Here is a 13,664-nt window from a genome sequence, read left to right as displayed (position 1 = left end):
ATAACTTCGATATCCGATAAATCGGTATAAAATCATCACCGGCACCTCTAGGTGTGGTATGCGTCTACGGCTGCATGTACCGCGTGAGCGGCTATTTGCCAAGTTTTATTAAAATCGGATACCGGAAAATACGCAAAGCTGGATTCATCCCCTAATTTGTCGCCCTTAGAGGTAGAATACTTTCTTCAAATTTAAATGGGTTAAAAATCAATATTGACGAACCTTCTTTCCAACAAAAAAATCATCAAAATCAGTTCACAAGTTATCGCGTAACATACGTACAAAAAAAGTCGAATTGAGAACCTCCTTTGTTGAAGTCGGTTAAAAGTATTTAAATACACTTCTAGCTTTCTTGATGACCGTGCGAGATCTGGCACTCGTTGGCGATTGTCTTTTTGCCGTACACCTCGCCCACCGCCTGCCTACACCGGTGGTATTGGCGCTCTCATGTGCGAACATTCGGCGTGTTGCTTCAAAAGTCTCATATCGAGCAGGTTTTCGCGACTGTTAACACATTGCATTGTAAATGAAATATTTTCATAAAACTAAATAATAAAATGTAAAAAATATAAATAAAAAAAAATTAAAAAAAGTAAAAATATATATATAAATAAAAAAAAAATATATAAAACGGTTCCAAAACCATAGAACGGAACGTATTAGAACCAAACATCAACAACAACAACACCAAACAAACAATGAACATTTCCAAGGACATAATACGAAAATACTATCTCAGTCAGCCGTATCCATGGGACTTGTAAAGGGCCTATAACGTTAAAAAAAACAAATATACGCGATTGAAATCTGAAAAACCAATCTCGTCTCGATTTTAGATCAGAAAAATTGGAATCGCGTATACATTTGGTTTAAACAAAAAAAAAGGCAAACAGAAATTCGTAAGGTCTGGTTCGTTCCGTAGCTCAGTTGGGAGAGTGGTTAGCCCTGATCTGGCAAACAGTCGCTGGTTTGAATCCATTCTGATCGAAGGGATTTTTATTCTTGTTTTTTCGATCTTTGTATCAATAATAACCTTCCAAACCTGTTCTCTTAATCTGAAGTTCTTAAATACTAAGTGGATTTTAATTTACATGGTTAGCACAGAATACCTGAGTCCGTATCTGTCGTTGATCAACGTCACAGAGTGCTTAAACTAAACTTAATTTTGGTCTGATTAGAAAATGTCAATATTGAGAGGAAAGTTAAAAGGTTTCTTTAATACACAATCCTCTCAGAAAGCTCTCTTAACAAGCTTCAATTAAAACGATTTCATTATAATGCGCTATGTCGACGCAAACTCTAGTTCAAATATCTCTTTAAACTTTAAATCGGCTTTGTTTTTCAACTCAAACGGAAGGAATATTAAAGCAAATTTTTAATCCTTAGGCAAATTTTTATGTAAAGACTAAAATATTAATCAAAATTACTTTATATGCCAATAAAACAGCTGCAAATAATTATTGAGCACAAAACCTTCGCTGATGTTTTACCGTTGCCTTTCTTACAGAAGTTTACTGAAAAAGAAAAGTTAGAGTTAGAACTCATAAAGAAAAGTCAGAAATGTAAAATGAAAAGTAAACTAAAATTAGATAATAAAAATGTCAGCTAACAGCAAGGTTCAAGTCAAAGGTCAAGAGAGCAAAGCCCGTGTGTGCGTAATTACCGAGTAACGACGTGTGCGGTGACGAAATTCCGCTTATTACACTTGGCAAATGAGAGAATAGTTGCGACGGAAATGCTATTTGAATTTACCTCGCGAAATGTGGACCCTTTATATTAGCAACGGTTGATTGAATCAATATGTTCTTCCTAGTTGCATCCCTTACCCGCACATACCTTACTCGCACATACCTTACTCGCACGCAAGAGCGAGACAACGTCACCCTGCTGGTGACACCTAGCGGATGAAGAAGAAACTCTCGCTCCAAGTGCACCAATGGCTACTAAACGAAAACTGTAGTGAACAGTTTTTGAGTTTTTATGTTGATAATATACAGGTAAGGTAAAAAAAGACAATAAACGCTCAAATACCAGAAAGTAAAACTAGGATTTTTAGATTATATGAATAAAATTGAGTCCCCGCGGCAAGATGCCCAAAATGCTGGCAGAGTACCCCTTTGTATTGCTATGCTAATGCGTTAGGCAAGGAAGTTGCCGTTAGGTTTCCAAGACAGACAGAAATAAAATTTTGTACAGATGAAGGGCACTGGGACCCCACGGGTTCAAGGGTTTCGACTCCGAAGGCTGTAAATAGGTAGTCGGAGCCGAGATCTTGGTACTGTAATAGGGGTATAGCTCTGAGTGCGTTGCGAGAGGTACTTTTAATAATATAAACTGGAATAATCCTTAAAAATATACTTTATTTCACTTTTTACATGTTTAGGGTTACAAATCAATAATCTCAATTGTCAAGATCTTCCATTCTTTTCTCTTAGCTCTTTTTCAAAGCATTCTAAATATGAATCTATTCACTCAGCCAGTGATTCTACTCATAGAGTACAGCCTAGTCTACATCCCTCTTCCTCACAGCTGAAGGGGTGAATATCCCTAGCTGGTGGTCTACCTATGATAGGGAACTTACATCGGTGATCAGCCTTTACTACAGGCTAGCCATACACCGCTCGGAAGCTATCAACTTACCAACAAGTAACCACCGAGAAGGCTATGGCTTTAGTCTGCCAAAAACCTATCTAAAAGGACAGACCATGACCACATCCTAAACAAACAAATCACGATATATATTTACTCGTTAGCTATCCTAGCTAATTAGGGAACCTGACTAAGCCCTAACACTTTATTTCATCGACCCTAAACCGGCTGAACGACCCTATCAAACTTCTAAACATTGCTACAAAACTATTTCCCTAAACTCCCTCAACCTAAGCTATCTCCAACGTGCATGCTGCCACAACGACGACACAGGCTTGAACATCCATCGGACGATCACTGGGTTACATCACTATTGATCTCCCAGCTGCCTTAGTCCTCATTTTGCAGCTATCACGTTCCATCAGCTTCACTTACTATTTTTAACCAAACAAGAACCAACACACATATAACGCTAACAACATATCCTAACATACATATGGGATGGGGATATCCCATATGAAAGACGTCTAATTAATTAAATAAATATATTTTCCCCGAAGGAATAATCCTTAAAAATATACTTTATTTCACTTTTTACATGTTTAGGGTTACAAATCAATAATCTTAATTGTCAAGATCTTCCATTCTTTTCTCTTAGCTCTTTTTCAAAGCATTCTAAATATGAATCTATTCACTCAGCCAGTGATTCTACTCATAGAGTACAGCCTAGTCTACAGTACTTATTACTTTTATTTTTTCCGCCAGCTCAGCTGCGGAGCCAGCCCTCTTGCTGGTGTGCTGGAGATGTAATGGGGTAAGTGTGTCGGCACATGTGGCGTCCCACACCAGTGCCCAGGCCATACTCCAAGGGAATAGAGTCATCCGGGCGTTGGCCATCTGTTCGCGACATGCTGCTTGGATGGAGTATAGAAACACTGTTAACAGTGCCAAAGGCCCGGCAGATGATCGTTGAGGGCTGCATGCCGGGAGATACAATTGAACGTCTGTTTTGGTGAACTTGTACAATCAAGAATCACTCCCTGGGCGAGACAAGGAGCCGAGATCTCTCAACTCACCGGCAGAAACGTCACGCGGTGGGTTCCAAGAGGTATTGTGCTTAATATATTTATTTATTCATATACAGTCCACTTTTTCGAAAGGAAAATTTTAAAGGAAGGCATTGTTTATTTTGCCCTCGAAATGGATGGCCGGTTTGGGGTACCCGTAACTAAATCGCGCCTCCAGTATAATATTCCCTAACATCGCCTCAGATGTCATGTACGCTTGTGTGATATTTGAAATAAACTTTAACCGTCAAATAATCATTTATTCCATAGGCAAAATTTTGCACTGGAAAACGTAATTTTTTAAGCTATTGCTCGTTCACTGACTAACTTCCCTGAGAAGAACGAACAAGAAATTCTAGGGATTGTTCGTTTCAAATAAACTTAAATGCTATGTAATTACACTTTGAACCATATTTGTGTTATTATTATTATGTTCTCTTTGTATACATCTTTATATCTAACACATATCTATTTTTTTTATAATATCAATGACAGGACGAGCAAGTCGTGCGCCTGATGGTAAGGTACATGCCCGTCCATAACAGTTGCGGTGTCTATAATAGTACTTGGTACTTGGTGTAACGGGCTGGTGTCCGCAACTCGACGACAAGGCGCCTATTTTGCGTGTGGGTCTATAATAGTAATTATAATAGTATTTATTTATTTTTTGTTGCTAACCCAGAACCTAAATTGCCCGTCAGTTTTTCAAAGGTTAGTTGGAGGAAGTCCCTTATGGAATAAACATTTTATATTGATGGTTAAAATGTGTAATTAGTTTTGTGGTACAACAAAGTGTTTACATAAATACATACTTAAATTGGTTTGTTTGAAAATTTAATACGCGATTAACAATCCGGTAGAAATAATTCCATTTCACATAAAGAGCTAATTTCTGGGAAACTGCTGCTCCGATTATTATAATTACACACTTTGCGTAAATATAATACAAAAGAATTTTAAATTTTCGTTTCAATGATTTTCTAAATTAATCGCCTTTAGAAAATTGAGTTTAAAGCTGCCTTTAATTATAACTTTTAAATTTATAATGAATTGTGGAACTTTGAAAATAAAACACATTTTCAAATGCAAATTGAGGCTTGTAGATTTATAAAGAAAATTGTCAGTTGTCAGTTGTCAGATACAATTTTTAACGAGTTTTCAAATTCATTACAAGTCTAGACCGCAAACTATTCATTCCCAGCTTTTGTGTAATCAGGCCACATCTGCAAAAGAAATAGTTTTAAATGAATACTAGACAAAATCACATAGTTGCTTAGATCCCAAAGTACCTACTTGTGTTATGGAAACCAGGAACAACGACCGTAACACAAACACCAGACAAGTTAGTTTTGTACATTGACCCAACCTGGGATTGAACCAGCTGCTGTTTTTAAATCATCTCAATTGTGTGTCGACACAATTTCAATATTTTATAATTTCCCCCTTTGCACTCTATGCGCGTGATCAGGAAATTTTTTAAGCTAACTTTCTTTCGCGCGCGATTGCTCGTGTTCGTTTTTGTTATAATAGCGCAGAATAGATGACGTGTAACTGGCGCATGTTGGAGTGAGTCTGTGTAAAGCCCGCTATTGGCAGGATTTTGTACGTTGAAATTCTGCTAAAAATTAAAAGTAATAGCTTGTCAGTGGCTAGACAAAGCTGTTATTCGGTATTTTTCTCTTTAATTGAGAGTTGATAACGTAGTCTACTAACAATGTGATGTTTTTTCGAATATTTTTATTTACAATTTCAGTGCTTAGTATCGATTATCGAGTTTTATATTATATTTTTATATGCTCCTACCCTTCACAACCGGAACGCAATTATTATGAAATAGGTAAGGTGGCAGTATAGATTTTAAGACTTTCGTAGTTATTCACTAAATGATTATAGCACAACATCTCACACAGACTGACACTAACCACTGGATCGAGTTGCATAGCCCCCAGGTACTCTCGACAGAACGTCACTACATACCACGGTTGGTACGAGAAGCCATCGAGATCACGAAGTACAAAACATTTAATCGTGATAATAGTTTTAAACTGTCCAGTGCCGTGTTCGGAGTCCATCCGGTTCTTAGTGCGTGCAGTAATAAAAACAAAAACACTTCGAGTTCAGTTTCGCGTGTGGATGCAGTGAGTGTGGTTTGTGTGAAAAAAGTGAGTGACAATGGTAACGCCACAACAAATTGCGACGAAGGTAGTCGTCGACAGCGCAAGAGGGTAGACAGATATGTCTGCTCTTAAAACTGTCATCTGCCGCCGTCCAGTCAACCCGTGACCATGGCGCGTGCAACCGTTCCGAAATATCGGGAAATTAAAAAGAAGTCATACCGTGGTAAGAAACCTGAAATTAGTGATAATCATTTAAGTTGGCAGTACTTCCCTGGACGAATTCTTTCACGCACACTTTCACACACAAATGATAAATAATTTATTATCCCCACTCAACATTAATATTAAAGATGGCGTTGTTGTGAAACCATATCATTTTGTCAACAATAACTAACAAACTAAACATAACACATTTAAACACAGCACAAAATACTTTGCACTAATGATAAAATAAAACAAGACATACGTGGCATCTGTTACAGGGTTAACTCACAACAACTTTTAAAACTAGAAAGTGCCACATTTGACTGTAAAATACTACACACCACATGTTGTAACTGAGTAGAACTGGATCGTTTTTTCTTGTTCTTTCTTTAGATGATTAAAATACTTAATGTAATTTAGTAGAGTGTAACTCCTTGCGGATATTTTATTTCAGGGAAGTTAAACTGAACACTTAAATTTAAAAAATATATACGACATACAAAATATATAAATGACAAGCAAACTGCCTCTGTGGACGAACGGTTATCATGATGGACTGCCACGCAGGGGTCCCAGATTCGATTCCCGGGACGGGAGAAATATTTGTATGGCCTACATTTATTTATCTCGTGAGTTTGAGTGTAATTTGTGGTTCTTTATGTATGTGTCCATGGCACCCGCGATAGAGGGTTTCCCTAGTGCGAGGCAGTGTTAGGCAAAATTTAATTGTTCTGGCAATTAAAGATTGACAATTAATTAATTGCCAATTGCGAAACAGCAATTAACGATTGATCAATTGTTAGTTACGAGAACCGCAATTAACAATTAATTAATTGTTAATTGCGTTAATCGCGTATATCTACAATTAACAATTAATCAATTTTCAATCCTTTCAATATTTTTGATTAACAATTAACAATTAAAACTGACAATTATGACAAATTTATACCCCCCAACCAATTCCCCAACCGACCCCCTAACCCACCCCCTAACACACCACTAACCCACCCGGTAACCCATATTCGTAATGACATTTTTATTCAGTAGTTTCGGTTTTAATTGTTAGTGTCAATTGTTTCTTAGAACAACTAAAAAAATTAATTGCAATTAATTTAATGCAATTAAAATCAATTCAATTGCAATCAATTGCAATTAAATCAATTGCGACACGTCGCAATTGATTTAATTGCAATTGATTTCAATTGAATTGATATTTTAATCTAATTGAAATTTAATTGATTAACGCCCAACACTGGTGCGAGGGTATGAATGTGTGTGATAAAAAATCTCAATCAACGCCATCTAACATCTATTTTGGGAACTAAAATTCTCATAGTTATTATTGCAGAGTATTGTTTTGAATAGATTTGTTATAACCCAAATCGACTTAATTTCATCCAGTATTTAACCTTTTACTTATCAGCAAGGCGGTTATTAGACTGTGATATTTAGTCGCCATTTTTTTTTTCTTAAAGAGTACTAAGAATTAGAAATAATGCTAAATCATCTAAAATATTAAAAAAATGATTCTGTTCAATATTCTGGCTAATTGTATCTAGTAAATTTTTCAAAATTGTCTCGAAGTCATATGGACGACGCAAGGGCAGCGACCCCGAATCTCGCTTCACCGAACGATACGTAATCTTTCTCGATCGCTTATTTACCTATTTTTAAAATTATGATTATGTACTAGTATTGTTATAATTTACTATTTTTTTACATTAATAAGAAAAGTCGGCTGAAAAAAGTTTTTTGTAATTTACATTTGGGACTTACCAACTTTAGGTTTCATGAAAGTATTGCTAGAAGTACCTAACTCCACAGTGGCTTTCATCGTACCGGAGCGACCACCAACTATGCAGAGATTCGCACGTAAGTTTCGTTTCAACATTAGACTCCACAACTTTGAAAGAAGAAACTTCGATACTCGTATCCTCTGCAAAAACTAAACGTTTCACATCATGCCATAAGAATAGACACGCACTTGTACTACTAACTCTTGTTTACATACTAAACCACATGGCATTTCGTGACAGACTAGAATAGTACCTATCCGGGATGTCAGCGTGACGTAGACGCAGTCAGTATGGGATGCAAGGTCTACTGATTGGTAGATACCAAACGCGCGCTCGATACGACACAACCCCGCCGTCGTCGCTACCCGCCCCCACCAACAAATAGATCTAAAATGCGTTTCTTTCTGCACATTGAAGATCATTGTTCAAAATGTTTGCAAGTGCCGATGCCGTGCAAGTCAATGACCTTTGGATCAAATTTGTTTACCGCAATTAAATAAAAAATAGGGATTTACGACTTTTTTTTCGATTTATTTTTTTAGTAATTTGGATTCAGTTTCGGATATAGAATGACCTCTGTAAATATGGCGATAATGCAAATCAACACATTGTATACAAAGAGATTAGTAGCGACTACTGCGATTCGCTACATCGTCCGATTGTCGATAGAGTTACAAGAATTGGAGAGGATGTGTGTTGTATTTTCCTATACGCAAATTCAAATATCCATGTGAATGTGCCGCCATTAGAATCATAAATGTCTGTCGTAGTTACAACCAGGACTAGCGCTGAGTACATCATTATCTTTATACACAACACTTTGTACGTTCTACGACGGTTCAGGTATCCTCTGAGGAGAAGGTTTCAAACTCCGCCACCTTGGAACAATTCATATTGGGAATTTCACACATTTTCAAAGAGTTACTTTCTTCGAAGGTTTTCCTTTACTATGAGTGAGAGATCTAGTATTGCTATTAAACATTTCCAAATTTGCGTAACTTGTAAACTAAAGTCAAAGGTACATGCAGCAATAGCTGCAGCAGCATGCTATTTGTACCGTCTCTAAATCTCAGTTGCGAGGTAACTATTTTCCCACAGGAATATCACCGCTCCACCGCACTTTGACGGCTTTTTAAACATAGTTGAATTATTATATTCAGAGTGTTTATAAGATAGTTAATGATTTGACTTCACATTCCATTATTTTCATCATCTAATAGAAAAAAAGAGAAAAAATTAAAAAGTTCTTTAATAACCAGTTCTACGCAGTTGCAACATGTTGTCTGTAGTATTTTACAGTGAAATGTTTCACTTTGTAGCTGTAAAAGTTGTTGTGAGTTAACCCTGTAACAGATGCCGTGTTTTTCTAGTTTCGTTTTCTCTTTATATATATTAAATATATTTATATATATTTTATATTTTGTTTTGTTTTTACGGTTTATTAGCAAAATGATTTGTCATTGGTTGTAATGATAACCTCGCGGAGAGAGCTCTTGTCTCTAACGTCATTCCCATCCGCATTGCCATATTTGAATTTTTTCTTGTAACTCAGCAAGACGAACAATCGTACTTAGCTTTCAAAAGCAAACAATATCCACTAAATACCTTTTTTTATACGACTACGTTGCAATAATATTTACATTTATTTATTAATACAAAACACAGGGACTTGTTGACCTTACGGTCTCCGAAGATTAATTTACATACAAGCTATGAGGGATTGTTTTATATGGCACATGTATCTAAGTAGAGCTGTAGAGCTCTTCGTGAAAGAGTATGTCCAGAGAAGTACTGCCATTGCTATCTATTTTTGCCTCAGTAGTACACTACTTACAAGCAAGGATGAGAAGTAACAACCGGGAGCGATTCGTAATATATAACAATAAATGACAAATTGTTAGTCGATATAACGCTCAACAGATATAATTAATTTATGGTATACAGACATTCGACATATTCTTGCATGATATAAAGGTCACTGGATATAATAGACGATTGATGTAACAACTTTCTATCTAATATACATATGGCATAGTGTTCATTTTATATAAACACTTCAGATATAACAGAGTACAATGTTGAATGTGTATGTGTGAAAAAAAAAATATTAATATAATTCCAGTAGTGTTTAGGTGCAACGGTGAATGAACCGATTTGTTTGCATTTGCTAGTTGGTTCGACCTCCTCCTGTGGGTTTAAGTTAGGTTAGTGTATGCAATAAAACATTCCGCTTAAAGTTTTAATATATATATTATATAACACAAAAAGCACATAAAGCTATACAAAAAAAATGGCGATTTTACATTTAATAAAAAAAAATCTTATCAACATAATATAGGACGCTTGAACTATTCTTAAAAATATAAAATAATATAACACAATATTTCGTCTATTGTATTATTTAATACATTATACTGGTAGTACTTATACCATTTGTTCATTATTTCACTTAATCGTTATGTCTAATGTTTGTTAACCGACTTCAAAAAAGGAGGAGGTTCTCAATTGGACTGTATGTTCTTTTTTTTGTTTTTGTTTTTTTTTGTATGTATGTTACGCGACAACTCCGGTATTTGTGAACCGACTTTCATGATTCTTTTTTTGTTGGAAAGGGGGTATTTCCATAGTGGTCCCATTTCATTTTAAAGAAAATCATCCACCTCAAAGGGTGGCTGTTCACGCATGAAGATTCATTTTTATAAATAGCGTCTAACTTTAATTTAGGAGCAATTACTTTTAGCAATTATTTAGTTGATTTTGCTATTTCTCCAATTCAAGGCGTTTTTCTCTCGATATACTTTGAGTAGTGTCGTAGTGAGAACCTATTTTTATTATCTCGAGTATCAAGTCCTGTACAGTGGCGAACTAGGGGATATTTCAATGAAACCTAGCAAATAGACGTAATTCCACGTGCTTTTGAGGTCGGTTTTTTTAGTACTCTGTACTGAGATTATTATACTGAAGGTTCATTATACACATTCAAATTATGCCTTTTGTTGTTATACCTTTGGTTGATTATATACAGTGAGTGATTAGCCTTAGAAAATATAGCAAATGTTATTTATACCAAGTGAAAATAGATTATTTGTTGTCATAACTTTCGTTACACTCCCCGTAACAATCACATGTTTCAGCGTGACGGTGCAGTATCAGGGCTATGACCTAAGACTTTTCCCCTATAGTATACCCATTCCCGGTATATGAATTAATGATAATCAATTTCTATCTCAATACCCGAGAGAGTCTCAATTTCTAGAATGAGTTGATAACACATGTCCCTTACAACACTAATGGACATGTTAAGAGCTAGTATATGTGTGCGCACTTACAACGTGTCAACTAGACTCACACACGCATACGATTATATAAACAAGCGTCGACCTCTCTCGACCTTTGATGTCTCAATTAGCAACACGTCTCTACTATCCTTCTACCTATATGTGTTTCCGATCCGGATTCTGCTCGGGTAATAGAACTACTACTGTGCTCACGACAATGACGGGCTTGGAAATTCAAGAATTGATTTTTCTGATGCTTTTTGCTGACTCTACGTTGCCTTTGCACTGGTAGTAATCTATGGTCTCACTTACCCATCAATTATTAATTCGTTTTGAACGAACCTACAGAAATATGGAAGTCGTTAGCATGTAATATGTTGAAGATTTTTTTCCCTACGTAGTGGGATCTAAAGGAGTACTGCAAGGTGGCGTCCTATCACCAGTTTTATTTTCTATCAATCGCATTAAAATAGTATATTTTTTTATCGAAGTACCAAAAAGGGCCAATACCTGTCTGATACCCGAGGCGGTGAGACACCCGAGCTTTAGCAAGAGTGTCTGTTACTTCGAGGGTTTCAGGTGAAAACTTTACTTTCACTTTGATTGCGAGAAAAAGAAAACATATTTCAGTCGTTTACGCGCTACAACAAAATGACGAACCAAAATTCTAGTCATCGCGGTATTTTTTTATTCAACCAGACGCAGTCATAGTAAACGCCCTAACGCAGGAAAATAATATGGCGCCGCCGTCTATGCGGAAAAGGTACGTAACTAAAATAGAGCATACTACTAGCTGTTTGTATTTGTATAGGACACTGGGAGTTAATTAAAAAATTAGGTACTTTTTACTCTTACTTTTAGAGCATGAGAAGTGAAAATATCTTTATTTGATAAATAAACAAATTACACTTGAATTACTCAAATTAATTAAACATTCGTATCGTTATTTTCTTGAAAAAAATTCCAAAAACTCGTTTTATAAATTAGTATTTGTTTACACTTGTCATTTTCAATATTTACTTTAAAGTAAGAAACCCAGAGGTGTGTCAATAGTACGTGACTTTAGCTGGACCGTTTCACTCAAATATAATTATTTAAAAGGTCAAGGTCATGGCCCGTTAAACCAAAATGAATTTTTCACTTTATTAACTCTATTACCTTCACTTGTTCCAGATCTTTACGCGGACGACGTCCAAATTTACACCCGGTCTCAAAATGATTTATCATTTACCAACGATGCTACAAATGTGGACCTTGTGCCTATTATTTTTAGTCTTATAGTAAACCCGTACAAAATACATTGTGTTACATTATTGGTAACAATTGGTTTGGATATCGTATTGATTTTGAGTCTAGACGAATTGAGATTTTGTGACATTCGATATTTTTTCCGACTTTTTATTTTCATTTTATGTGTTCACATTATATGTTCGGCTGTATGTATGTTTTTAGATTTCTCCGTCAATTGTAGACCGTTTTGAAAATTCTTTTTTGTTTGAAAGGGCACTCTCGTGGTGGTCCCATTGTCACCAAGACAAAATCTGGTGAGGGGATCCGTAGAAATCGAGGAAAATCCTCAATTTTCGAAGATATTTACACTGACATACCGATTTCTCTATGAATTGTGGACCGTTTTTGAAAATTCTTTTTTAGTTTCAAAGGTAGTGTTCGCGATAGTCCCTGATGCCAACGATGCTGTTCCGGGTTCGTTTCGGTTATCAAAAATTAAAAAAATATTTTCCGCATATAAATGTAGACTTTTAACTTGACACAATACATATAATCCACAAATCACCGTTACCATGACAACAAGAAAAAAAGTATTAAATGTACAAAGGAGTCCGTAACAGTACCATTGTCACTAAGAATCAGAATCTGATGAGGGGATCCCATGAAGATCAGAAGAAGTCGATAGGCAAACTTTTGAGCTCGGTTTTTTTTTTCAATGAAAAAGTTACAATTATTATTTTAACACTGCTAAACTCCTGAGAGTAGTTTTGGATCGACACTTCACGTTGCTAAGTTTAGCAGAAAGATGTTTGGTGCGCATTTGTCATCGAGAAGATTTAAATATTTATTGCCGCTTCAGCCAAAAATTACTGAGGCCCTGAGCAATTTACGTATTGGATTATGCAGATGTTCGCAACATGAAACGGCACCAGAATATGTTTGTAACATTTATCTTCGAATTTAACTGTTTTGATGCTTATAAAGAAACCTTTTTTATGATACTAAATGACGAAATGAACAAGTAGTGCGCCTGGTGGTAAATGACTCGCCTGTTGGAATGCTACTTAGTCACAAAGATCTGAGGGGCACCGCCACTGCGCCTGTCTCCCTAAAAGTTAACAAGTCCCATGTGCGTGTAATTTTACCAGTACTGTAACCCCTCAAAACTGAAATGCTGAGTCATGCTCTTATTACTTCTTGGCGGCAGAAATAGGTAAGGTAGCAGTACCTACTTCCCTGAAGGAACTCTTTCTTTCTTTTGCTTTAAAAGCACTACTATCTTTGTCTTTGGTAACAGGGTAAAACAAACACACACATACACGCGCGCGCGCACGCGCACACACACACACACACACACACACACACACACACACACACACACAC

This window comes from Hyposmocoma kahamanoa, unplaced genomic scaffold, assembly GCF_003589595.1.
Source record: "Hyposmocoma kahamanoa isolate Upper Pololo Valley unplaced genomic scaffold, ASM358959v1 192, whole genome shotgun sequence".
NCBI classification, from domain to species: Eukaryota; Metazoa; Arthropoda; class Insecta; order Lepidoptera; family Cosmopterigidae; genus Hyposmocoma; species Hyposmocoma kahamanoa.
The sequence above is the reverse complement of the archived record's forward strand: the minus strand, read 5'-3'. Positions refer to the sequence as shown.